General features: G+C 43.0%; 1 protein-coding gene and 1 long non-coding RNA gene across 2 annotated transcripts in view; one reads left to right on the top strand and one right to left on the bottom strand.

Moving 5' to 3' along the window:
* Nucleotides 1–25863, top strand: part of GABRR3 (gamma-aminobutyric acid type A receptor subunit rho3) — a 964887-nt gene that overhangs the window by 913779 nt on the left and 25245 nt on the right. The gene's annotated exons all lie outside the window — the stretch shown is intronic.
* The window catches only part of LOC144773044 (uncharacterized), a 42772-nt gene that overhangs the window by 5923 nt on the left and 10986 nt on the right, over nt 1–25863 (bottom strand). The gene's annotated exons all lie outside the window — the stretch shown is intronic.

Raw genomic sequence — 25863 nt, 5'->3', positions numbered from 1 at the left:
ATTAAAAATACTAATTCGCACAAATAACCCAAAATGGAACATCTGAAAAATCTTTGACAGAACCATATCACACAGACAATGAGGGCATGTTTAACCATCTTGCTCTTTTACTGCCGTGAGACAATGTCAAGTTACACCCCAGTAGCGCTCAAACCCTTCTGAAGCTTCTGAAACATCAACTATTCTGATTGAAACTTAATAACTCTTTGTTAGTATTAACATAAAGACCACATCAGATAGGAATTGCGTCAGGAGGGTATTTACCCAGTCGATGTTCCGGAAGTGGTGCAACGCAGCAGGCCGGACTAGATAAAAAAAATCGTCCTTAGCAATAAACGCTCAACCTGCCCACACGAGGCAGGAGTCATGACTAAACTGCGGCATGGGAAAGGGTAGGGTCACGGTGGCTTCTCCTGATCTGAAAGAAGCCCCTTGGACTGAAGCCAGAGAGGGTGAATGCCCAGTTACTTACAGTTATTCTTTATTACTCCGAGTCCAGGTGTTCCCGTTTAATTCATTACACATTAGCAGTTAGCCTGCTTCACAGAACTTATCACCTAGCTGAGGCTCAAATACTTCCCCCAATATGGCGCTGCCTACCCAGCATGCATAAAGGGGGAAGCATGTCACTAGGAGAGCCTAACAATACCAAAGATATTCATAAGAAAGAAAAACAAAACAATCACCATAAACAGAAATCAGGTAGGGCGGTAAGGGCTCAGGAATGGAACGGGAAGACTGGACACGGAGTAATGAAGATTATCGGTAAATAACTGGGCTTGACCTCCTCATCCGTTTTTCCACCCCATTCCTTACACATGAGCCCATACCTAAGAAAATGGTGATTGGTTCACACAGAAACCAAGGATGATGCAATTTACTTGATATATTTAGTGCAAACGACAGAACAAATTACAATGTATGTACAACCGATAAAACATGAGTGCCAAACTTTGCTTATGCACCCATCCCCAACTGAAGACGGTAGGGGAAACAAAGGTGTTAGGAGAGCCCCATGTAGCAGCATTCCAAATGTCACAGTGATGCACCCTTAAACCTTGCACAGGATGAGAAGACACACTGAATCGACAGCCCCGGGACAGAAAAGGGAAGAGAACAGTGAGCAGCCTCGTAAGACAAGACAATAGTTCACTTCACCCATCGAGTCAGAGTGGACGAGGAAGGCTTGAGACCCCTCTGAGAGAAACCCTAGGTGAAAAATAATGAATCCACATGTCTCCCTGTGTGATTTTATTATCTGCCTGTAGATTGTTTTTATCCCTTATTATGGTATTTCTACTACTTTTATTGTATATTATATAATGAACTTGCACATTTATTTGGAGGGATGAAATGTTGTATTTGCTTTTATGATTTTAATTAATCGAATAAAGTGCTTTTGACTTGACTTGAATCCACATGTCTAAATTCACTGGTACGGTCCAGGTAGATGGGAACGGCTCTCAACACATCCAGAGAATGGAGAACCTCTTCTTCGGGAGAAGACGGATCAGGGCAAAACACTTGAAGGAAAATATCTTCCTGACAATGGAAATCATACAAGACCTTGAGCAGAAGAACCTGACAAGGGTGCAAAAGCACCTTGTCTAGACAGAAATGTAAAAAAGGGGGAAAAACCAGGACACAGACCCAAATCTCACCAACGATCAGAAGAAAGCACCACCAAAAAATTAATTTTAGCAGAAAGAAACTTAATGTCAACAGAAACCAGGGATTAAAATGGAGGACCAGTCAATGCCTGAAGCACCAATAGAAGATTCCAGGTGGAGACTGTGAAGCGGGAGACAGGACGTGGAAGCAAAAAACTCTGCAAGAGGCGTGTCACCAAGAGAGGGACAGAGGGCATATCAGAGCCTCTGTAGGCCAGAAAGATGGCCCATTGGGCACAAAGAGTCGAGACTGCAAGCATCACCACAAAATCATCCCTTTTAAAATCCAATGCCCTTACCAGGTCACAGGATACCGGAGACAGACTCCTCCCCTTAAACAAGTGTCAATGTTTTCCAATGATGATTGTAAAACTTCAGGATTGACGATCTGCAAGACAACTGGATGTTCTGAGCCACTTCAAGCGAACAACCCTGAGCCAGAAAGGTCAACCTCACAAGTGCCATACCACCAACGGGACGCACGGGAGAGAGGACGTGCAGAGAAGAGGAGCATGAATCAGAGATGGGTGAGTGAGAAACCTCCATTGGGTACCTTCCTGCCCAATCCTGAAGAGAGGGAAACCACGGTCTCCTGGCCCATTCGGAAATGACCAGAAAAACCTCTATCCAATCAACCAAAATGTTCCAGAAGACCTTGAAAATCAAGGGAAATGGGGGAAAGCAAACACGAGCCCCTGGGACCATAGGATGGAAAAAGCATCTATCGCCCAGGCCAACATCAAGGAAATCAGGCTCAAAAGTTGGAGAGTAGGGCCGCCTTCTCCGAGACAAACAGATCCAGCAGGGAAGGCTGAACCTATGGAGAATCTGCTGAAAAAGAAGATACCTGGTCAGAGACAAGTGGAACACCCTGTTCAAAGAATCCACAGGACCATTCTCCTCCCACAGAACATAGACTGCGAAGAGAGAAAGGAGATTTCTCTTGGTCCACAGTCCAATCTTCCAGGAAAGGAGAAACAGAGATCGTAACATACCCCCTGCCGGTTGATATAGACACAAATGAGCTGGTCTGGACACACACAGCATAGTACAGAAGAAGAGGAGCAAACCAAAGAAGTGTGCCTGCCACACTGCCATCAATACCCTCCTGTTTGAGGACTGGAGAACCCGAAATGGGACTATCTGCCCTGGGCCTTGAAATCCACCAGAACCGCCCCTCCCCAAGCCTTGGCGCTGCATCAGTTGTCAAGACCCATGAGAAAGGAGGATCGAGATCGAGACCTTGGAGAGATTGAGCGGCGACAACCACCACTAGAGAGACTACAGAATCTCTGGGGTAACAGGAAAGAGAGACTCGTGTTCCTGAGAAGCCAGATCTCAAGGAAGTAGAATGTAGTGCATGAGGGGATACAAATCGAGACGTACCCAGGGGAACACTTGCAGTGTGGAGGCCATCTCCCCCGACTCCTCTAGAGAAAGATGGAGAGACAATGTGCCAATCATTAAGGTAAAGGTAACCGAATACCCTGAGAATGTAGAATACCTACTAGTAGGGCCAAGAGTTTCATAAAAACCATTGGCTCTGATGAAAGGCCAAAAGGAAGCATCTGGAATTGGCAGTGCCTCAAGCCCATTGCACAATGAAAAACTGCTGATCCTCCAGGTGGATGGGAACATGCAGGTCAGGATCGATCATGCCGAGGGATGCGAGGAAGCACCCCTGATGAACCAGCGGAAAGGATTGACAGCATGGTCACCATTTTGAAATGTGATGATGAGGACTGTGCAAATTCACCCCTTTGAAATCCAAGGCCAGACGGTATTTACCGGAAGACTTCTGCACAAGAAAGAGGATGTAATAATATCCCAGCCCCCTCTCCTGGGGTGGAACCTTGATGATCTCTGCCGTCTCCAAAGGAAGCCGAACACCCTCCATTAACGCCGCTCGCTTCATGGGATCCCGGGGCAGAGGAGGTGCAGGACAGTTCAACACGACCACAACTCTCCGTAAAATATTTAAAGAGCCATTATTTTCTTCTGATTAAATCTTCCATCAGGCTTCCGTAAATAAATGTCAAAGTTGACGCCACACCGTAACAATAAGGAACTCCCGATAGATACGGGTAGGGGGAGGCCTGGGGGCAGCCAGCTCACATGTTCAAACTTGCGGACGCCATCTTGCCTCTCTGTTGTCTAAATTGTCAACTCCATTTCTCACTATGCTCACGCTGGTGACAAACAGACTGGTAGCCCTTTGCACAAAGACAGTATCTATTTCTCGTTTTTGTAACTGACTGTATAATATGTCGACATGAGGCATTATTTCATGAAGTAAAAACAGAAAGAACTGAAACTCTTTGCCTTGTAATGTTCTAGCAAAGCCACAGGATTTATTCCGACTTTTGAATTCAAAGTCAGCATTGGCTTCTATGGCGCCGAAACATTTGTCAAGATCATCCCTATATTGGAGTATTAGGTTGATTGTACATATGTGAAAGTTCCAATGTTGGGGGTCTCCTTGGAAGCCTTTTGGCCACAATTTCCTGAAGTACTTCTGTTCTTTTGGGGGAGCCTGAGAAGAATGCTTCCATGCCTTTACATCCAAAAAGAAAATGTGTGCCTCGAAGATCTTTGATACAGCCTGTTGCATAATAGGATTAAGTTGGGGGGCGAAACAGAGCACATAACGGGCATTAAAGTACACATCTCTAATTCTTTTCTGTACTCTGGCACGGCTTCCACTCATTACTGATGCATCATCATAGCTTTGTGTAATAAGTTTTGTTTTTGAGGCTGCTCTGGAAAAATCAAGTTCAGTTCATGTAGTATAGCTAAAGTAATGGTTTCTGCACTGAAGTCTCTTAATGGATTCTTGTGTGTGCATGCTTCTGTATTTTGTCTGACAAATGCTACAAGTCTATTACTCCTTTTTATGTCCAAGGAACATCACCACCAAACAGCAAGCAGGGGAAGCAGAACAGAGAATTTGTTGAAGTACACCCTGTAAGCCAATCAACTTTTGTGTACCAGGTGTTTGAGAATGTACGTCTGTAAGTCTTTCCTCGGTCTTGGGCACTTTGCTGGAGTTTTAGGTAGGGATGGTCAGGTCCTAATCGATTACAGTAAGTTTGTCTTCAAGTCTCAGTCCACTGAATGGCCTTGCAAGTAAGTGATCTACAGTACTCATGGTGTCTTACCAATATTAAAGTTACCCGTCGATAATGAAAGTACAATGTATAAGGTTTGGTGCAAAAATCTCAAATTTCTGTATAAATACATAGATTGTGCATTGTTGCAATATATTTCCACCAGCCCCTCTTTTCACAACATGACAGTTAAAAATACAACCTGATAGCCTGCAGCCTCTTTGTGCCATGCTAGTTGCTGAAGCCCCTGAAGCAGACATATTTCGTGCAATAGGTGAGGGCCTATAACAAGGCAAGGGAGAAAGCCTTTAACAACTGGTAGAGCCCGAGGAGGCTGGGCTATACAACTATTATCATATTCCTTACCCTGAGGAATCTACATTAAAAAGAGAGGAACGGAAAAACAAACATTGGGAAGTTGGAGCTGAAAGCTTACACCTGCCATTACAATCCCTTAACCACTTCATTGTTTTCAATGGAGCTCTCAACAATCCAATCCATCTTTTAATAATGTTTACACAGTACCTCAAATTGATACTGATGTGCACTTACCAAAATTCTAAATGTGTTTTATTAATGGATTTTGATAGCCTGTGTTTTCAATAGATAGTAATGCAAATAATCTCTGTGTGAGACACTGTGAGAAGTTGGCCTGGTATATGCTGTCCACTAAATAAAGTGGGCACCTTGCACCAGACCAAACAACCCTTATGGTGATTTAGGAGTTCAAAGATAACCTTAGAAAGCTATCCAAGTAGTAGCAGTGGAGAGCAGCCTTCAGGCTTAGTCTTGAAGGAATGTTAAGCAGCTTGTTTTACCAGAATGCAACCTTATAGTATTGGTTAAATGAAAGGAGAACCACACAGTAGTTATAAAAATATGTATTTATTAAGATAACACTCTCTAGTACGACACAGTATCTTCTACAAAAAATATATTCACAAGGCACACAATATTGTAGCACAGAAACAATAGTAAATAGCACTAATACACAGTGGGCTCTAGGGGGAGACCAAACCATATACTAAAATAGTGATATAGGAATCACGACTTGAGTCAAGACAGTGTCTAGAGGATGTAAAATCGCTGGGACCCCACGGAACCACCCAAGGTGAGTAAGTAGGGACCCCAAGGAGGACGGGTGCAGTGTGGAAACACGACTGCCAACTCCTTACAATTCCATGGGGAAGTCACTGTTCAAGTTTTAAAGTTTAGGGACCCTTCCCAGTGTACTTTGAAGAAGCCCTGTGGAAGTTAGGAGGTTGGAGAGCCACACCACCCCTGGATACCATAGTATCAGAGTTACCTATCCCAGGGAAGCCGGGTGCATAGGTCTGAAGTGGCGTCAGAAACCGCCGTAGATCTCAATGGAGGACTTGGAAGAAGAGCCACTTCTGGAAGAAAGAAAAGTGTCCACTAGAATCAAAAGGTGGATTCTGGTTAAAGACTACCTGAAAGCAGAGTGGACAGAGTCTGGGGCACTCTGCAGTGACCAGGGGCTTGGTAGACGAATGCCCACCGATGTCGGGTGCTTCAGGTGCATTGAGGGGGTTGTTGACTCTGCAGCCACGGGGACCGGGAGATGTCGAGGACAACCAGGATCTGGATACAAGCTGTTCCATGAAGGATGTCAAGTGCTAAGGGGCCGGAGTCCGGCAGGAGTGCAAACAAGCCTTGGCAACAGCAACCCACACAGAAGATAAAGGAGGGTTACGGTTCGGACTAGCAAGATCCAGGAGACTCACTATATCAAGGGGAGTCAGGGCAGGCTTGGAGCAGCCAGGGGAGTCCAAGAGAAGCAAAGTTGACCTTCAAGTGGACTCACAGGCCTGAGGCACAGGAGTCGCGAGAGGACCTTTAGTGATTTCACCAAACATCAGCCCACGGAGCACTCTGTGTAAGGAGGCTGGAGTTTTTCATAGGAAATTGTGCAAGAGGTTGAGGCTACTAGGAGCCCAATGCATTTGCTCTGGATACACCAACAAGCATATGAATGCAGTGCACAGGGGTACAGGTATTGCAGCCCCCACCAGGGATTCTGGCCTCAAACTTGGTAAGAGGGCAGCTCAAACCTCGAGGGACATAGGAACCCACCTCATATGTGGCTGGAGCCTTCGGAGTCCGTAGTAACTCAGGAGCATGAGACAGGTCAGTCATGATATGGTGCCTGCAGTTGCAGGAGAGTGACTCCTTCACTCCAAGGGAGATATATTTAGTTGTCATTGATGCTCCACAGGTCCTGCACAGAGCCTGAATGGTGCACGGGCACAGACAATGCTTCAGACTGAGAGGGAGATGAAGTCTGGCCCAAACAAAATCTAGCGAAGTCCAGAGTGTCCAGACGGTTGAAGTTCAATGCTTTCTGGTTCAGAATCTTCTCCACATCCAATCTAGGGTCCTACAGCCAGGTAAGGCCTTTTGTACCCACTGGAGAGGGTTCAACACATTCAGGAGACCCACCCAGGGGAGGGTCTGGACAGTGAGCTGGTTACTCCCATGTCCTTTGACCAGTTACGAGCCAGAGCAGGAGCCAACGGCTCCCAGGACTGGTTTGAACTAGACTACACATAGGGACACCAAATGTGCCCCTCATGCAGACATTCGGTCACTGATATGCACACCCACCCAGCCCTAATCCACTAAATCCTGTCTGGGAGATAGTCACACCTCCCTGGGATAGGATCCCTAATGTTCCACCTTCTTCTGCTTGAGCTTGGCTCAGCAGCAGGAGGGCAAAAATGTGTCTCTGGTCTACAGCAACCATTTTGGGCTGCCCGGGACTAGAAGGCTGGTACCAGAAACACCAGGGACCCAACGAAGCTTCTTCTGAGGGGTGGAATCATATCTCCCACAATGGTTACCGGTGTGGGGGTATGATTCCTCAATTTTTGACACCAAATACAACAGAGTTACTTTCATCCGTTTTAGAGTTGGTCATCACGCTGTCGCATAATGTCACTCTATATGTTGTAAATAGCTGCTGCACTAACAAACCGGGAGAATGGACTCCATAGGCTGCAGGGGTGTCCTGCTTATGCAGGGGCAACCTCTGAAATAGAACCAAGCACCCTGCCTTCAGGATTGTCAAGGCCTACTATAGGGGTGACTTATAGGTTTTAAGTGTAGTGACCCTTAGCTATAGTACCAGTGCTTAATTTGTGCCGGTGCTATTCAGAGCTTAGCGCCGGCACTTCTCAGGGCCAGGTCTATTAATTTATTCTCCCCCGAGTGGTGGGCCCAGTAATTGTTAATAAATAAAAGAAGATCCTAATCAGTAAGGAAAGCATACTTTGCTTTTATTCAATTTATATATATCCTGCAGATGGTTGGGGTAAAGTTTTCCACTTAAAAATGGTGGTCCGTTTGCAACCAGTCAGTCAGCAATGTTTTAGGTATTATAGTTGTCCTTGATTGTGGGCCGGCCGCTACAGCCTAGTGTTTCTTTTCGCTGGTTGGAGGATGAATGCTGCGTGGTGTCACGATTGGTTCCAGGGAAGCCCCAGTCACTGGTGGCGAGAGCCAGGCATAACGAAACTTGAGGGGCCCCCCCTGCAAACTACATGGAGGGGGCCCCCTCCCATCCTACGTGCCAGTCTAGAGCTCTCAGGCCAGCGACCCGCCATACTGCAGGGGATGCGGGGCTATTGTTATGCCACTGTCACCAATCCAGCCGTTATAAGTAACACTGGATGGTGGAGTTAAAGGTTGGGCTTAGTCTACCAGCAGGCTATCATAGGTGGTGGTCCATTCATTACAGGGTCCCTGCCATCAGTAGGCCGGGGAAGTTTGCCCAATTCTAGGTGGGTTTCCTGATGCAGACTCCTGTCATGATATACAACATCGTTCAGTTTTGACAAAATTGCATCCACTGCTCCCTCTCGTTTCAAAACATTAGACAATGCGACAATTCAGTATTTCAAAAGCAGATGTAACTACACAGAGCACATTTTGATAATACATTTTTATTAGTAGACAATAGCAATCTTAAGAGGCATTGCATAGCTTCATACACACTTTGACCCCAATTCCATCACAGTCTCTCTCTCTCTATCAGTCAGTCAGTCTCTCTCTCTCAGTCAATCAGTCTCTCTCTCTCTCAGTCAGTCAGTCTCTCTCTGTCATTCAGTCTCTCTGTCAGTCAGTCAGTCAGACTGTCAGTCTCTCTCTCTCTCTGTCAGTCTGTCAGTCAGTTGGTCGGTCTCTCTCTGTCAGTCTCTCTATCGCTCTCTTTCTGTCCGTCTGTCAGTAAGTCAGTCAGTCAGTCAGTCTCTCTCAGTCAGTCAGTCTCTCTCTCTCTCTATCAGTTTCTCAGCCAGTCAGTCTCTCCGTCAGTCAGTATTCAGTCTCTGAGTCAGTCAGTCTCAACGCTCTCTCCACTCTATCTCTCTCTCCATTTTCTCTCTCAACTCTGTCCACTCTATCTCCACTGTCTCTCTCTCTCCACTCTCTTTCCACTGTCTCTCCTTCCACTGTCTCTCCCTCCACTGTCTCTCCCTCCACTGTCTCTCCCTTCACTGTCTCTCCCTCCACCGTCTCTCTCTCCACTGTCTCTCTCCACTGTCTTTCTCTCCACTGTCTCTCTCTCCACTGTCTCACTGTCTCCACTCTCTCTCTCCACTCTCTCTCCACTGTCTCTCTCTCCACTGTCTCCCTCCACTCTCTCTCCACTCTCTCTCTCCACTCTCTCTCTCCCTTCTCTCTCTCTCTCTCTTTCTCCACTCTCTCTCTCTCCACTCTCTCTCTCTCCACTGTCTCCCTCCACTCTCTCTCCACTCTCTCTCTCCACTCTCTCTCTCCCTTCTCTCTCTCTCTCTCTCCACTCTCTCTCTCTCCACTGTCTCTCTCTCCACTGTCTCCCTCCACACTCTCTCTCTCCACTCTCACTCTCCCTTCTCTCTCTCTCTCTCTCTCCACTCTCTCTCTCTCCACTCTCTCTCTCTCTCCTCTCTCCCTCCACTCTCTCTCCACTCTCTCTCTCTCCGCTCTCTGTCTCTCTCCGCTCTCTCTCTCTGCTCTCTCTCTCTCCGCTCTCTCTCTCTCCACTCTCTCACTCTCTCTCCACGCTCTCTCTCCACTCTCTCTCTCCACTCGTTCTCTCTCCACTCTTTCTCTCTCCACTCTTTCTCTCTCCACTCTCTCTCCACTGTCTTTCTCTCCACTGTCTCTCTCTCCACTGTCTCTCACTCTCTCTACACACTCTCTCTCTACTCTCCCTCTCTCCACTCTCCCCACTCTCTCTCTCCACTCTCTCCACTCTCTCTCTCTCCACTCTCTCTCTCTCCACTCTCTCTCTCTCTCCACTCTCACTCTCTCTCCACGCTCTCTCTCTCCACTCTCTCTCTCTCCACTCTCACTCTCTCTCCACGCTCTCTCTCTCCACTCTCTCTCTCCACTCTCTCTCCACTGTCTCTCTCTCCAATGTCTCTCTCTCCACTGTCTCTCTCTCTCTCTCCACTGTCTCTCTCTCCACTGTCTCTCTCTCTCCACTCTCTCTCTCTCCACTCTCTCTCTCCACTCTCTCTCTCTCTCCAATCTCTCTCCTCTCTCTCTCTCCACTGTCTCTCTCTCTCCACTGTCTCCACTCTCTCTACTCTCTCCACTTTCTCTACTCTCTCTCTCTCCACTCTCTCTCCTCTCTCTCTCCACTCTCTCTCCACTGTCTCTCTCTCCACTGTCCCTCTCTCCACTGTCTCTATCTCCACTGTCTCTCTCCCACTGTCTCTCTCTCCACTGTCTCTCACTCTCTCTCCTCTCTCCACTCTCTCTCTCCACTCTCTCTCTCTCCACTCGCTCTCTCTCCACTCTCTCTCTCTCCACTCCCTCTCTCTCCACTCTCTCTCTCCACTGTCTCTCCACTGTCTCTCACTCTCTCTACTCTCTCCACTCCCTCTCTCTACATTCTCTCTCCACTCTCTCTCTATTCTCTCTCTCTACTCTCTCTCCACTCTCTCTCTCCACTCTCTCTCTCTCCACTCTCTCTCCCTCTCTCCACTCTCTCTCTCTCCACACTCTCTCTCTCTCTCTCTCCACTCTCTCTCCACTGTCTCTCTCCACTCTCTCCACTCTCTCTCCACTCTCTCTCCACTCTCTCTTTCCACCCTCTTTCCACTCTCTCTCTCTCCACTCCCTCTCTCCCTACTCTCTCTCTCTCTACTCTCTCTACTCTCTCTACTCTCTCTCCTCTCTCTCTCCACTCTCTCTCCACTGTCTCTCTCTCCACTCTCTCTCTCCACCCTCTCTCTCTACTCTCTCTCTCCACTCTCTCTCTCGCTACTCTCTCTCACTCCACTCTCTCTCACTCCACTATCTCTCGCTCCACTATCTCTCACTCCACTATCTCTCACTCCACTATCTCTCTCACTCCACTCTCTCTCACAAAGTAGTGTGCGTTGCCATGGGCGTCCGCAGAAATGTTTCCTGGGGCGTGGGGGGAGCACATTCTTAACTTCATCACCATCCCCCTTGCACTCTTCTCCCCTCTGCCTTTCACCCTTCTCGCCTTCCCCCTTGCACCCTTCTCTCTCTCCCCCGTGCACCCTTCTTCCCCTCTGCCTTGCACCCTTTTCTACATTGCAACATTCTCCCCTGTGCCTTGCACCCTTCTCCACTCTGCCTTGCACCCTTTTCCCTTCTGCCTTGCCCCCATCTCCCCTCTGCCTTGCACCCTTCTCCCCTCCGCCTTGCACCCTTCTCCCCCTCCGCCTTGCACCCTTCTCCCCCTCTGCCTTGCACCCTTCTCCCCTCTGCCTTGCACCCTATTCCCCTCTGCCTTGCACCCTTCTCCCCTCTGCCTTCCACCCTACTCCACCTCCGCCTTGCACCCTTTTCTACCTTGCACCATTCTCCCCTCTGCCTTGCCCCATTCTCCACTCCCCCTTGCACCCTTCTCCTCTCCTCCTTGCACCCTTCTCTCCTCTGCCTTGCACCCTTCTCCCCTTCTCCCCTCTGCCTTGCTCCCTTCTCCCCTCTGCCTTGCACCTTTCTCCCCTCCGCCTTGCACCCTTATTCCCTCTGCCTTGCACCCTTCATTTACCAAAGAGAGTGCCCCCCCACCCCCACCGCTGGGGCGTTTGTTACGCCCCTGTCTGTGGCTCGTTAATGACCAGACTTATTTTTCAAGAAGGAAGAGTTGGAAAGCTCTTACCGTTTGGAAGGGTAGATAGAAGTTCAGAATTATTGTAATTATGGAGGAATTGTTTTATCATTAGAAAGGTTGTGGCTATAAACATTTTCATAGTTTAGTTTTTTTTGGAAAAACATACTAATGGAGAAATAGTAAGATATGGCCAAGCCTGAACACAAGAGACTTCATTTAAGGCACTGTGACACAAAGTATAAAGTGGAAAATAGTTTACATTTAACATGAGTACATTAACTTATAGTAGGCGATGTGTGAGAATTGTTTAATGTGTATCCTGTTTATTGAAGGGATGACACTTTAAGCCTTTCATTCGTTCTATCTGTGCAGAAGGGTTTTAATTTTGTCACATTCTGTACATTCCACATATGTTGAATATCTGTATCTTTTTATATAAAAGTATTTGTATTTGAGTGGCATAGGTTTGGCTGATGAGAGATGTAGTTAATGTATGGTCTTCTGACTCACTAAAAACACTGGTAATAACTCACGTTGAATTCTATTCCGTCATTTTTAGCTCCATCTGTGCCATAACTCACAAGGATTAGTCATACAGAAATCAGCCTTGGCCCTGCCTGAATGGGGCATTTCAACCCAATCTGCCTGGCCATGTCCCCTCAAACTGGAAGAATAAGAAATCCCAGTTTTTTTTTTGGCCTGCTTGTCCGAATTGGCTGGAAGAGTTTTTGTAAAATACCTGCAGAGATTTACAATTTTTGGGACTTAAAACCCACAGACATCCTTGGAGTATTCACCCCACATTCTTGGAGATGGCTTTTATCCACAGTCGCTGGCTATGCATTGCCCCACAGTCGCTGAAATCTTGATCTGTGGGGAATGCTCTCACTGGGGGCCCCCACTCCCACCCTTGTCAGGGCCCTGAGCAGTGCTCTGTGCTGACTCCTGCTCTCTCTCTGGGGCCCCCCCTCCTTGTCAGAGTCCCGAGTGTGCTGCCTCCTGCTCTCTGGGCCCCCACCCTCATCCTCTTTCCGGGCCTGGCTCTAGCTCTGACTGAAGAGAAACAATGTCAGTTGATACTTTGTTTCTCTTCAGTCAGAGGGAGGGGGCGAGGGGCTCCGAGCAGGCTGCAGACAGCCTGCACCTGCTTTAGACGAGAAGAGAGGGAGAGAGGCTTGCTTCAGGCAAGCCTCTCTCACAGCCCTCAGAAGAGCTGAGGGGCCCGGGGCCCCCTTTATTTAATGAAGGAAGTGAGGGCCCCCCCGCACCACGGGGGCTGCGGGGGCATTTGTTACGCCCCTGAGAGCAGGAGGGGCCGGGCAGCAAAGGGTGTGTGCTTCTAGAGCCCCTAGTCTTGTGGAACCCCTCCTGCAGAAGCGTTTCACAGGCTTGCTCCGGCTCCTCCTGGCTTTTTTACCTCTGCAGGTCAGTAGCGCTCGCAGTTCACATTAGACTCTTGACATCTGTTTGACCCTTGTGTAAACAGAAAAAAATCACTAACAGATCTGTCTTGGTGAATCTCTGGATTATGATCAATAACTCTGTTAGTTTTGCCTGTTGCACTATGCTTATCTTGTTTAACTGAAGCTTTGCTCGTCATATTAGTCTTATACATTTCCTTATCAATTCCAAAAGGGAAAATGACAGCTAGAACTAACCATAACAAGATTATTAGGGCCACACAAATCAAAGACATCTTACAGCATCTCTTAAAGATGGAGCATCTTGAACTGTTATTTACAAAAACGTAAGGCATTTTCACTCTTTTAACAAAGCCTTGCAGAGGAAAAAAAAAAATAATCAAAAATTTAAAATGTCTAAATTTTCTAAATTAATAACACCCCCCTATTTTTGATTTTTTTTTTCTTTAGAAAACCCCACCTTCTAACAGCTTTTCTTCGACCTTATGTCACAATTTGTTTTCCAACTAACACAATTTCTTTGACCTTGAGTCATCTAACACAATTTCTTCAGCCTTATGCCAAAAACGAAAACTTAAATTTTAACAGAAAATACTTCAATCGTCGTCACTATTGTCATCTATCTCTTCCTGACTACTACTATTGATCTCCACAACAGGTGGAATAATTATATAAGTCCACTCAGGGGACTTATATTTTTGGTTTGGTTTCACAATTCTCTTTGCCCTTCTATTAATGACTTCTATTTTCTTTCCTGCCTCAATCTTCTTTTCAGGATCTTTTTGACTTGATATCTCGTTAATTTGCTCCTTTGATCTGTGTACCAATTTGAATTTCAGGCCTTCATTTTCTTTTGGGCAATTATCACCTTTTCTTGGTAATTTCTTCTTTGGCTCAGTCACATTACATTCTGTCCTCCAGGCTCTTTTTCTGAAATTTCTTATTTGAGAATCTTCGTCACTCTCATCAGTTTCACTATCAGAAATTTGAATTCTGGACTTAGGTACTTCTTTACTCGGCAGCTTCACTCCGTTAGGAACATCATCTTTATAGCTGGCACTTGGTAATTCGTCTTTTTCTTCTTCTTCAATTACCTTCAACTACCCAGTTTCAGAATTCCTGTTCCTGCTTTCAGAGCTTCTTTTCTGCTTTTCAATACTCTCCTGGTCTTGATTCACAACTTGATCAGACTCCTCTTCTGCTTCTTCTTCTAGCAGATCTTCATCATTTTCTGAGTCTTGTATCACAATTTCCAAATCTTTTTCATTTAATGCTTGATTTCCATTCAAACTCTCCAGATGTCGACTTTCTTGTCGATCTTCAGGATCTCGATTTCTTTCAGGTTCCACTTCAGAATCTGAATCAGCAGTGGTGTCACTCTCCTCCTCACAATTTTTTGGTATAGGTACACTAACAGTATGGCTCGCGTGTATCCACCTCTTCAAACCCTTGCACTTCACTGCATTTGTTGTGACTAGAATAACCTGTCTTGGTTTCTGCCACCTGGGTACTAGACAGTTTCTTCTTCGATGAACTTTTGTCCTCACCCAATCACCTGGTAACAGATCATGTGCTTGCTCTTTTTTTCTTGTTTGCACTTCAGTTTCCACCTGATTGGACACAGAAGTCACGACGTCAGACAAGTTCCTGCAGTACTCCAAAATGACGCTATCATTAATAGTCATCAACTTTCCTACAGGTATAAATGCCTGTCTCATAACCCTGCCCATGAGAATATCATGTGGGCTTAAACCTGTCTTTTTATCAGGTGTACTTCTCAGAGACATCAAAACAAGTGGAAGTGCATCGGTCCACTTCATACCTGTAGCTAGACACATTTTTCCAATCCTGTTCTTAATAGTTCCATTCACTTGCTCCACAACACCTGATGCTTCTGGTCTGTATGCACAATGAAGTTTCTGTTCTACATTTAAAGCTCCACAAACCAATTGTAACAATCTGTTTTCAAAATGTCTTCCACAATCACTTTCCACAGTCACCGGAAAACCATACCTAGGTATAATTTCCCTTAAAAGCAATTTTGCAACGGTGATCGAATCATTGTGACGTGTGGGAAACGCTTCAACCCATCTTGAAAACAGACAGATTATTACAAAGACATAACGCAATTTGTTGTGTGGTAGCATGTCAATAAAATCCATTTGTAACCTGGTAAAAGGACCACCCCCCCGTCCTATGGTTCCCATGCTCACAACTGTTTTTCTGTTGGGGTTCATTTGTTGGCAAACTAAACACCTTTGACAAAGAGACTCTGCAATAATTCTGAACTTTGGATTGAACCATGTGTGTCTGAATAGCCTGATCATGGACTCTCTTCCAACATGTCCCTGACCATGATACATCCTAGCCATGTCAGCAATCATGCTATTTGGTAAAACTGGTCTGCCATCTTTGTAAGTCCAAATTCCATCCTCATCTCGCTGTCTACATTCAGCTTTCAACCATGTGTTTTTCTCCTCATCACTTGCTTCGTCTTGTAAATCTTTAACTCCCTGCCATGTTTCAACTACTGATGTTAGCATAAGTGAGCTCAAGACATGTTCATCATTCTTTTCCCGATGAATTGAAAAATTGTTTTTCGCACAGTACTTTGCTATCTCGTCTGCATAGGCATTTCCTTTGGTGATAAAATCCTCACCCTTTTTGTGAGCTGAACATTTCACGACAGCAATCTTTTCTGGTAACTGAATGCCATCGATCAATCTTTTAATCAATTTTGCATTTCTGATGGGAGTACCTGCAGAGGTTAAGTAACCTCTTTGGGACCAAAGCTTTCCATAGTCATGCACAACTCCATATCCATATTGGCTGTCAATAACTATGGTGATTTTCAAATTAATTGCTTTTTCACAAGCACGAATCAAAGCAATCAATTCTGCTACTTGAGCTGAACGAATTCCTTCGAGACATGATGCTTCAATCACAGTAGCAACTGTGCAGACTGAATATGCTGCTCTCAGAAAACCCTCATCTGTTCTTAAACAAGAGCCATCAATAAAGTAAACAAAATCTGATTCAGGCAAAGGAACATCTTTAATGTCCTGTCTAGGTTTGGTGCAATATTCCAAGACATCTAAGCACTCATGGTCGATGTCATTTTCATTTTTAATTTCTGTTACAGTACCATCAGGCAATAATGTAGAAGGATTTAAATTCACACATCTCGCTATTGAGACATTATCTGATCCCAGAATAATTTTCTCATATTTGGTAAGCCTGTTACTGGTTAGATGCTGCATTTTACTTCTGGTAAGGAGAATTTCAGCTGAATGAGGTACATAGACTTTTACAGGAAATCCCATAATTATTCCCTCACTTTGCTCAAGGCTCACACTTGTTGCAGCTACTGCTTTCAAGCAACCTGGTAGTGCTTTTGCAACTGGATCAAGTACTGCTGAAAAGTAAGCTATAGGCTTTCTCAGTTTCCCGTGTCTCTGAATCAGAACTGACAATGCACATCCTTCCCTTTCACTACAATATAGCTCAAAATCTTTTTCATAGTCTGGCATGCCTAAAGTTGGAGCTTCACACAAGCTTCTTTGTAGCTTTTCAAAAGCCTCCATCTCAATTTCTGTGAGTACAATTGGGTCTTTTATATCTGATTTTGTTAATCTCTACAGTGGTTTTGCAATTACTGAAAATCCACTAATCCATTGACGACAATAGCCAACCATTCCTAGAAACATTCTGACCTGTCTCTGTGTTTTAGGAGGTTGCATTCCCTGAATCATTTTGATTCTTTCAATTGTCACTTGTCTGATTCCCTTTGCAATTCTATGACCAAGGTATTTTACCTCTTGTTTGCAAAACTGTAATTTTGCAGGTGACACTTTATGTCCCTCATCTGCTAAATGATTCAAAAGAGTAATTGTATCTGTGACACAGTTATCTCGCGTTTTTGCTGCTACGAGTAAGTCATCAATGTATTGGACCAATGTCGATTTTCCTGGCAAATCTAAATTCTCCAAAGATTTCTTTAACAACTGAATAAAGATAGATGGACTCTCTGTATACCCTTGAGGGATACGACACCATGCTAATGTGCGACCTTGGAACCTGAACGCAAAGATTTGCTGACTGTCTGGATGCAATGGAACAGTAAAGAACGCATTGCAAAGGTCAATGGCTGTATACCATTCTGCATCATGCGGAATTTGGTAAAGAATTACTGCTGGGTTTGGAACAACTGGACAACATGGAACAACTATTTGGTTAACTTTTCTCAGGTCTTGAACTATCCTGTACGTTCCGTTTGGCTTTTTGATTCCCATAATTGGTGAATTACAAGGACTGCTTTCAATTTCTTTTAGAACACTTTGTTTTATAAATTTGTCAAGTACAGGAATGACACCTTCAATTGTTTCTACTTTCATTTTGTACTGAGGAATGTTTGGAAAAACTATTCCCTGTTTTAGTGTGATTTTAACTGGATCTACATTTTTCATCAGACCCATCTCACTTCCAGTCAAATCCCAAATTTCAGTATTTACTGTCTTTTTCAATTTTTCTGGAAGATTATTTTTGTCAAATGCAGGAAACAATTTACTTTCTTCCGCCTCAACCATTAACATTGTCAATTTATAAAGCCCATCTTCCTCTAAAGTCTGAAGCTCAATACCCTCCGGTGAACAATATATTTTACAGTTCATCTTGCATAGGATGTCTCTTCCCAGCAAGTTTACAGGACTGCTGTTGCAAACTACAAACCTGTGTTTGTCTTTAAATTTGCCAATTTCTACCTTCACAGGCTCTGTCAAATCTGTTTTAATTTGTTGATTAGCTACACCAACTACTTGGATGCTGTCACCAGAGAGAGAGGCAGGTTTTCAATTTCCACTGATCTAACAGTAGAACGGGTAGCACCAGTGTCCACAAGAAAAGTGATTTCTACAACATTCACTTTACCATTTACATATGGACCAGACTGGTCAACCTCAAGAGTGGCTCCAAGCACCCACTCTTCCCCCTCTCTCAGGCACCGTCATAAATAATCCTCTGAATCACTTCCTCTATTTTCTGTCATCAAAAACTGTTGGGAAACATTTGGCACATTCACTCTTTTTGGTCTGATTACCTGATCACTTCCGCTGAATCCTGTTTCCGAATTATACCTTTGACTGTTCACACAGTTTGGGAGAGGAGGTTGTGGAATCTGACTCTGCTGATTCGCTAACTGTCGCTGTAGCTGTTGCTGCAGATTCAATTCATTTAATTGTCGCTGTAGCTGTTGCTGCAGATTTACATCATTCTGCATCAGTGGATTTAATGATGCATTTTTAAAATTTCTGGGCGGATTTTTACACTCATGCTTCCAGTGTCCAATTTCGCCACAATTAAAACAAGGCAACTTTTGTTTAAGCTCTTCAATATTAACATTACATTTTGGTTTATTATAATTACCTTTAAATTTTCCTTGACCTTGATTCTGATTCTGATTAAAGTTTACGTTTTTGTTCTCCAAATTTGCAATTTGTTGTTCAGCTACCTTCACCTGTGCCCACATAGCTTTTTCCTTTAACTTTTTCTGCCTGGCGTCTATCTCATCACTGCAGTATTTTGCCTTTCTCAGTATGTCATCAAATGAGAGTGATTGCCATCCGACAATACCATTTCTGATCATTTCACCAATTTCAGGTCTGAGACCATAAACAAATCTGTAAATAAAGTGGCTCATGTCCTTTTCACTTAATTTTTCATAGCCACTGTACTGTTTAAAAACCAACAGTAATCTTTCATAGAATGAATGAACTGATTCTTTTGGCTCCTGATTTGTTCTGTCTATTTTGACCCAATCAACTTCTTTTGGGGGAATCTTATTTTTCAACCAGTAAATCACTTTTTCATACAATCCCCTGACTTCTGATGATGGAGCACCTGTTGTTGTATCTCGAGCTGGTTCTACTTTTGGCCAACTTACAGCAATTTTACATTCTGTCCAAAGATCTGATGGAACAACAATATCAAAGAATCCATCAAGATCAATCCACAGAACTTTTGACACCTTTATGAACCTGTCCACCTGTCGATACCATTATACAGGCTTTCCTCTCAGCCGAGGAAAATCATTTGTGAACAACAAAATGTCTTGTCTGGACCAGGGAACATGAACATAACCACCTCCTGCAATTTCTCTCATTGGGTATTGATTAGCCAGCCTTTCTCTTTTTTCTTCCTCTCTTTTCTTGGTCCACTTCACTCTCCATTTACTTAAGTCACCCAATTTTTTAATGTACACAATCAAATCTTTTATATGCACAATTCTTCCCATTGTATTAAAATTCTCAATGTCTTTTTCAGTGAAATCTAATCTGTAATGTTTTCCCAAATTCTTCTGCCTGATCAAATCAATCTCTAATTCTGCAGCCAATTCTTCTAATTGATCATATTTGTTTTTCGTTTTCCACGGTATACTTTTGCAAATGAATAACAATTCATCATCTTGATAATGCTTCAAACTGTCAGGACCAATTGTGCCAATAATTAATTCCTCTAAATCTGCTTTTAGTCTTGCAACATCAAGCTTTGAGGATGAATCTGATTTTTCAATACTCTTTTCTGGGGATTCAGTATCTGACTCTGCACCCATTGGTGTTCTGCATGATGAACCTGGATTAAAAGTTAAATCAGGAATCATTGTTTTTTCTCGATGAATTTCAGTTAATTCTGAGTAAACTTTTTCAGCCACTTTCTGAAATTCTGCATTTAATGGGATTGTTAAACCTGGCTGCCTAATTTCTCCTTGATCAAAAACAGGCTGAACAGGACCAATCGTTACTGGAACTGTTACTGCTTCCATGCCTTTAGTTAATTGTCGAATTAATTCTTCTTTTAATCGTAAATATTCTGAAGTGTTTGGAGTTTCCTCATCTCTTCCAGCACCCATTAGACTTCTGGAAGGAATCTAATTTCTTGAAACTGGAGTTTCAGGAAAATTTCTACTTTCACCATATACACTAGAATTAGTTCTCGTTTCTAACCTTTCAGGAGTTTCTGTACTATTCGGGTAAAATCTAGGTGTTTCTTCATTTAATGGAGGTGCACTTGGTGTGGTTCCTTTAGAAACCATTGGGGTAGACCATGAACAAGCTGGTTTTAAAGGAGTCTGTTTTTTATTTGTCAAATATATTTCTTCTAAAGCTGGATCTTCCAATTCACTTTCTTCAATATTATTTTTCTTCTGAGTATTCTTTTGACCTGGTATTTCAGTAATCATTACTCTCACCATCACACATATCTGCCTGTCTCCATCGACGCATTCTGTCCTCATGAGTTTCTCTTTTAAAATTTGATTTTGGAGGTCTTTTTATACCACAGCTTTCCCGCTGCAGTTCAAACATCTCATCCTCCCATTCAACTAAAGCTTCAAACTGTGTAGGTCTAGGCTTCGGCACAAGAGCCATCATTTTTTCTCTCAAGTTTTTCAAAATTCTCATATTAAATGAACCATCTTCCGGCCAAGCTAAAACACCATCCTTCTTGGTATAATCCACCCAAACGTCAAACCAAAGACAAGTATGATAACCATATTCACCTTTCATATAAGCTAAAGGTGTTTTGTACTTATGAAGTAATTTTCCACCTCGCGTCTCAATTTTCTTATCAGGTAAAAGTATATTTTTTAATTTCTGAAGCCAAGTAAGCTTCTTTTCCTCTTTTCTGTAATAATAACTCATGTTTTAATCAAATTCGTTTAATTTAGAATGATCGTAAATATTTCCTGGTTGTTCCGCAAATTCAGCCAATCCGTGCGCGAAACACACCAACAAGCCAATCAGGTTAAGCTACGTCACTACCTTTCTCAACCAATAAAATTGTCACTTTCCAAAAAAGCCAATAAGCTTACAGCTCATCAGAGTCACGTGAGCCAATCAGTGCGCTAGCTGTGACGTATGCTAGCCAATCACACCGCGAATCCTGTGACGTACACAGCCGCTGCAGCTTCTCGTCTCTCACTTCTAGCGCTTACCCCTCCTTCACAAAATCTTTTTACAGCGCCATTTTAAGAAAACTTTTCAATGAATTATTATTAATGACAACAGAAAAACAAACCATTTGTCTGTTTCGCTAAAATAAAGTGATAGGTTTTACAATCATTCAAATATTCTTTTGCGTAGAATAGACGACGCTACTCTCACAGAATATACATTTGTTGATAAAGTAAACCTCTACTCTACCCTTCTAACAGGTAATAACAAACTCATTTCCCTCTGAATGTACATAAAGTAACAATTCAAAGTTTGACTCGGACGAAATTATAAAATCATTTACGCACTTTCAAACGGAAAGTTTCCCTAACCACACATACATGAAATCCTGGCAGGACTTTAACCAACCATAGAAATCCACATTTGTCAGTAAGAATAGACGACGCTATCTTACCCTACACTCAAGTTCGAATAAATTCTATTACTCTTTTCACAGTGAGTTTTAAAACAGGGTCTGAGTCCCTATACTCGAAAGCTACAATTTCATAGACAATCCTCACTATATATTCTATCTAGGACACCTAAAATCCCTAAACTTGTGTTGTACGTCCACAACACTAGTGATAACAATACCACTATTTTGAAACAGAACAAATGCACTGTGTAACTTCACTTCTCGTTACACCACTCAAATGCCGCGGCAAGCTAGGAATTTTCACGCTACTGGAAAAAACCTTTCAACAACATATAACAGTTTGGACAAACTTAACATATGTTAAACACGATCCTATGTAATTACCATCTAGCATGTCAGGTACCATAGCAACCGTAACTCTGCTACCAGAGAATTTGATCCAGCGCCCCTAAGGAAAATATGTCATAGCAACACTATCCAACTCCACAATACTCACCATTAATCATAAATCACTCACAAGGCCCATAAACTAATGTGACATATTTTTGAGCAACTGAATCATGTGACCTAAATAATAAAACCTATTCGCAAATTATATACACATTTATATACAACTGCAGTATAATGACTTTACCATGGTTTTTGTAAATTATTGCATTTAATTAAGCCACTTAGGCAAATGGATCTGCTGATGGTAACTAAAACTCATAAATAACAAGTCCAGCTTGTATTTTCAAACATCTTATTTATTAACTATTTATTCAAAGAAAAGTGCATTTTATTTAGAATCTCTTTTATTCAAGCAGCATGGTTTGAGGAATTGCAAATTAGTCAGTCAGTTTCAAGCAGAATCAAATAGCATGTTTAAAGAAGAATAAACAGTTTTTTTCCATTACCTAAACCCTATTTTCCTGTCTAAAACTCACTTTGCCTAAAAGAAATAAAGAGTAAAAGTCATTTAGCCCTATTGATCCTTACATGCTCCAAAAAGTCCGTCAGCACGTCACACCCATCTGGATTCGGAAAGCAAGAAGCCCACTCCCTCCAAAAAGGGGTCAGTTCTTATACCTTTTTCCCTAACTAATCTAACTAAAATGAATACTTTTCCCTGCCATCCAAAAATTCTGATTGGCTGACAAACGTCAGACCACATAATTTTTTAAAATTTTTTTTTAAATGTATTTTTATTGCAGTGCTGATACACGGCCATTTAGCCCACAACCCGGAGGTCGGGCGGCGAATTGTAAACGTTGTATATATATGGGTCTAACTGTGAGCCCGAAACAGACAATCATCGTGCTATATCTCAGCTCTGCTTTTGTTTTTGTTGTAAAGAAAAAAAACCTGGAAAGGAAAAGACAAAGACAGACCACATAATGTCATCGCATTTTCGAATCCCAGTGTCGACTCTCTCTTAGAGTCTATTGTCCCTTATTCTCAAGTCACGCAGCTTCCTCCAATTTGAAACATTTGTAATAGACAGTCCATGACTTCCTTAGCTTGACAATCTCTCTGCCAGTTTCCGACCTTGGCTTGTCCGACCAAGAGCACGAATAGTTCATTGTTCAATTAAGTTTGCATTTTTCTTTTAAACGTGACAGAAACTTTCCACACTGGGCTTTTTCTTTTCCCGAGCAAGATTTTACCAATTCCATATTAAAGATGTGCTAGGCCTCAAGCCTTTTTCTCAATAACTAGTATTCAAACAAACACAAAAGAAAAATTAATGCAAGAATTAGAAATCATTCTGTTACCCACCCACCTTTGCTAATTATTAACCCATTAATAGATGTTACCTAGCAGAAGCAAATAAAGCAACATACAGAATTGTTCAACTTTTAAAACGAAAAGACAAAACATGAGCACACCGAAATAAGCACATGCCATAAATAAAACAGCCGCATTTAATACTGACAAAACAATAGACAGGATTAGTTTATTATTTTTTACAAACAAGCATTTTTTGCAACATAAAGCACATATATGAACACATATATTAGTTTCCCACGTGTAATGATCTGCAATTTTAATCTAGGTTGATTAGTAATTTTCACTTCACACATGTTATTATTTTTATCCATTATGGAAGTTTAACTTTGCGAGTTGAAATAAATATATTTCTAAATCTCGCTCCATCAAGGGCATGGTACACCATGATCACTGCCTTAACACAGACAGACGACAAATCTTCTGGAGAAACGGATGAACTACTGTCAGGCACTGATTGATCAGAGATAGAGGGGGTGCAGGAGACTGCCTGACACCTGAGAATGATAAGACTGTGTAGACAACATACATAGAGATTGAGCTTTCAGAATCTGGGATTGACATTGCAAGATTAACATGACCCGGGGGGTGGGGGACTATGTTAACTGTTTAAGTTTAGATTCTGCGATTAGTAGAATGTGTGTTAATGGACTTGATACAATGCTTTGTAACACACACTTGATCGTGAAGTTATCCCTTGGGGACATGTATCAAGAATGACATAGTAACACAATGGAATGTATGGCTCCTGTAAAGAAATGCTTATCCGTTTGTGTTTTCTTTGGAAAAAATAAATAAAAATTGCGTTAAAAAAATTGATGATGATGTTAACATGTTTCTATTTCAAAAACAATGTACTGTCATTATGCAAATACCATTAAAATTTAATTAAACAAAAAAAAGGAAGGTGGGGTCAAGCACTCAGGAGCTCCACACGGTAAGACTGAAGCACAGTAGGTTACTCACCCACAATTGCTGTTACAGATACTGACTGCAAATACTCACATATAGGATATGCATGCAATGGCAGGGTCTGTGGAGCTGATACGTATGGTGATGTTATAACTCATAAATATAACTCAAAGACAATACTCACAGTGAACAAGAAACACCACCTAGGTTGTCAGCTGTGCCCATGGATCTTGGCGATCAAACTGGAACACACACAGCAGTAACAGAAAGGGGGATACAACTAAACATAAGCATAATAGACAAGGAGCTAGCAAGGACAAGTGCTCAGGGCATACTTGGCGTAAATCAAGAAACAAACATACAAGATAATAGAAGCAAGACAGCAAGAATGGAAAGACAGCAAACTAGGAACTGGAACCACGGAAATTGAAAGAAAGGCATGGGACTAGAAAAGGATCCACGGAATGGGAGGCTACAAGTGTATACTAGAATAGTGCTGTATCAGGAGTCAAGAAAACTCAGTAGCACTGAAAGATGTGCTGGAGCAGGAACAATAATTGAGCAAAAGCTCAGGAGTCAAGGTATCACTGTAGGCAGTGCTAACAAGGAAAACTGCTGAAGTTTAGGAACAAGGAATGCTAAGGCTCAGGAGGCAAGGTAGCACTGCAGGCAGTGCTAAGTCAGGAACAAGGAAAACAGCAGCAGCTCAGAATAACTAAACTCAGGAAACACTGGAAACAAGGATATCAAAAGCTCAGGAAACACTGGAAACAAGGATATCAAAAGCTCAGGAAACACTGAATACAAGGGTCGGTCTCACCGGTACACAGCTACAATGACCAACGGTGGACTGAAGGGAGCTGGGGCTTAAAAGAGCTCACAGTAATCATATGCATCAGGTGTGAGCAGGCTAGCATCAGCCAGCCACAGGGGAACTGGATTCCTCCACCCATTCTTGGCCTGTAGGGGTGGAGATGGAGCAGTGAGCAGGGAATTCTAGGTAATGGAGTTTCAGGCATGAGCAGGCTGGCTTCCAGCATGAGCAGGCTAGCTTCCCCAAAACCTGGCATAGATTGGGAATGAATGGCCATTTTAAAGTAGAGTCCAAATGGCTGGAAGTCAGTATGTGCATGAAGGGGAGGGTCCAGCAGTTCATTATAACAGTGGAAAGTCCCACAAGTAGGCCCCCTGGTGGAGGTCACGAGAGCGCAGGGAGCAAATTGTGACACATGTGCAATGTTAACATGCAATGTATATTGAACTGACGTGACATTAACATGTGAAAAACGCAGTATGTAACCATACCTGTTACAACTAGGCCTCAAAGTGCCTAAAGCAACCTTAATATATCTAGCAGCAAACCTAAATGTACTTAGACATGCACAAAATATTTAAAAGTTGATCTTACCCTGACTTGTCTTTTAATGAAAGCTTCACATCATATAACAGAATGCTTCTGATTAATGGTAATGTTTTGAAGTGTTTTTCAAGAAACACTTTATCACTGAATAGAATGACTTCATATTATT

Source organism: Lissotriton helveticus, chromosome 8 (genome assembly GCF_964261635.1).
Source record: "Lissotriton helveticus chromosome 8, aLisHel1.1, whole genome shotgun sequence".
Taxonomy (NCBI): Eukaryota; Metazoa; Chordata; class Amphibia; order Caudata; family Salamandridae; genus Lissotriton; species Lissotriton helveticus.
This window is presented reverse-complemented; position numbering and strand designations above follow the sequence as displayed.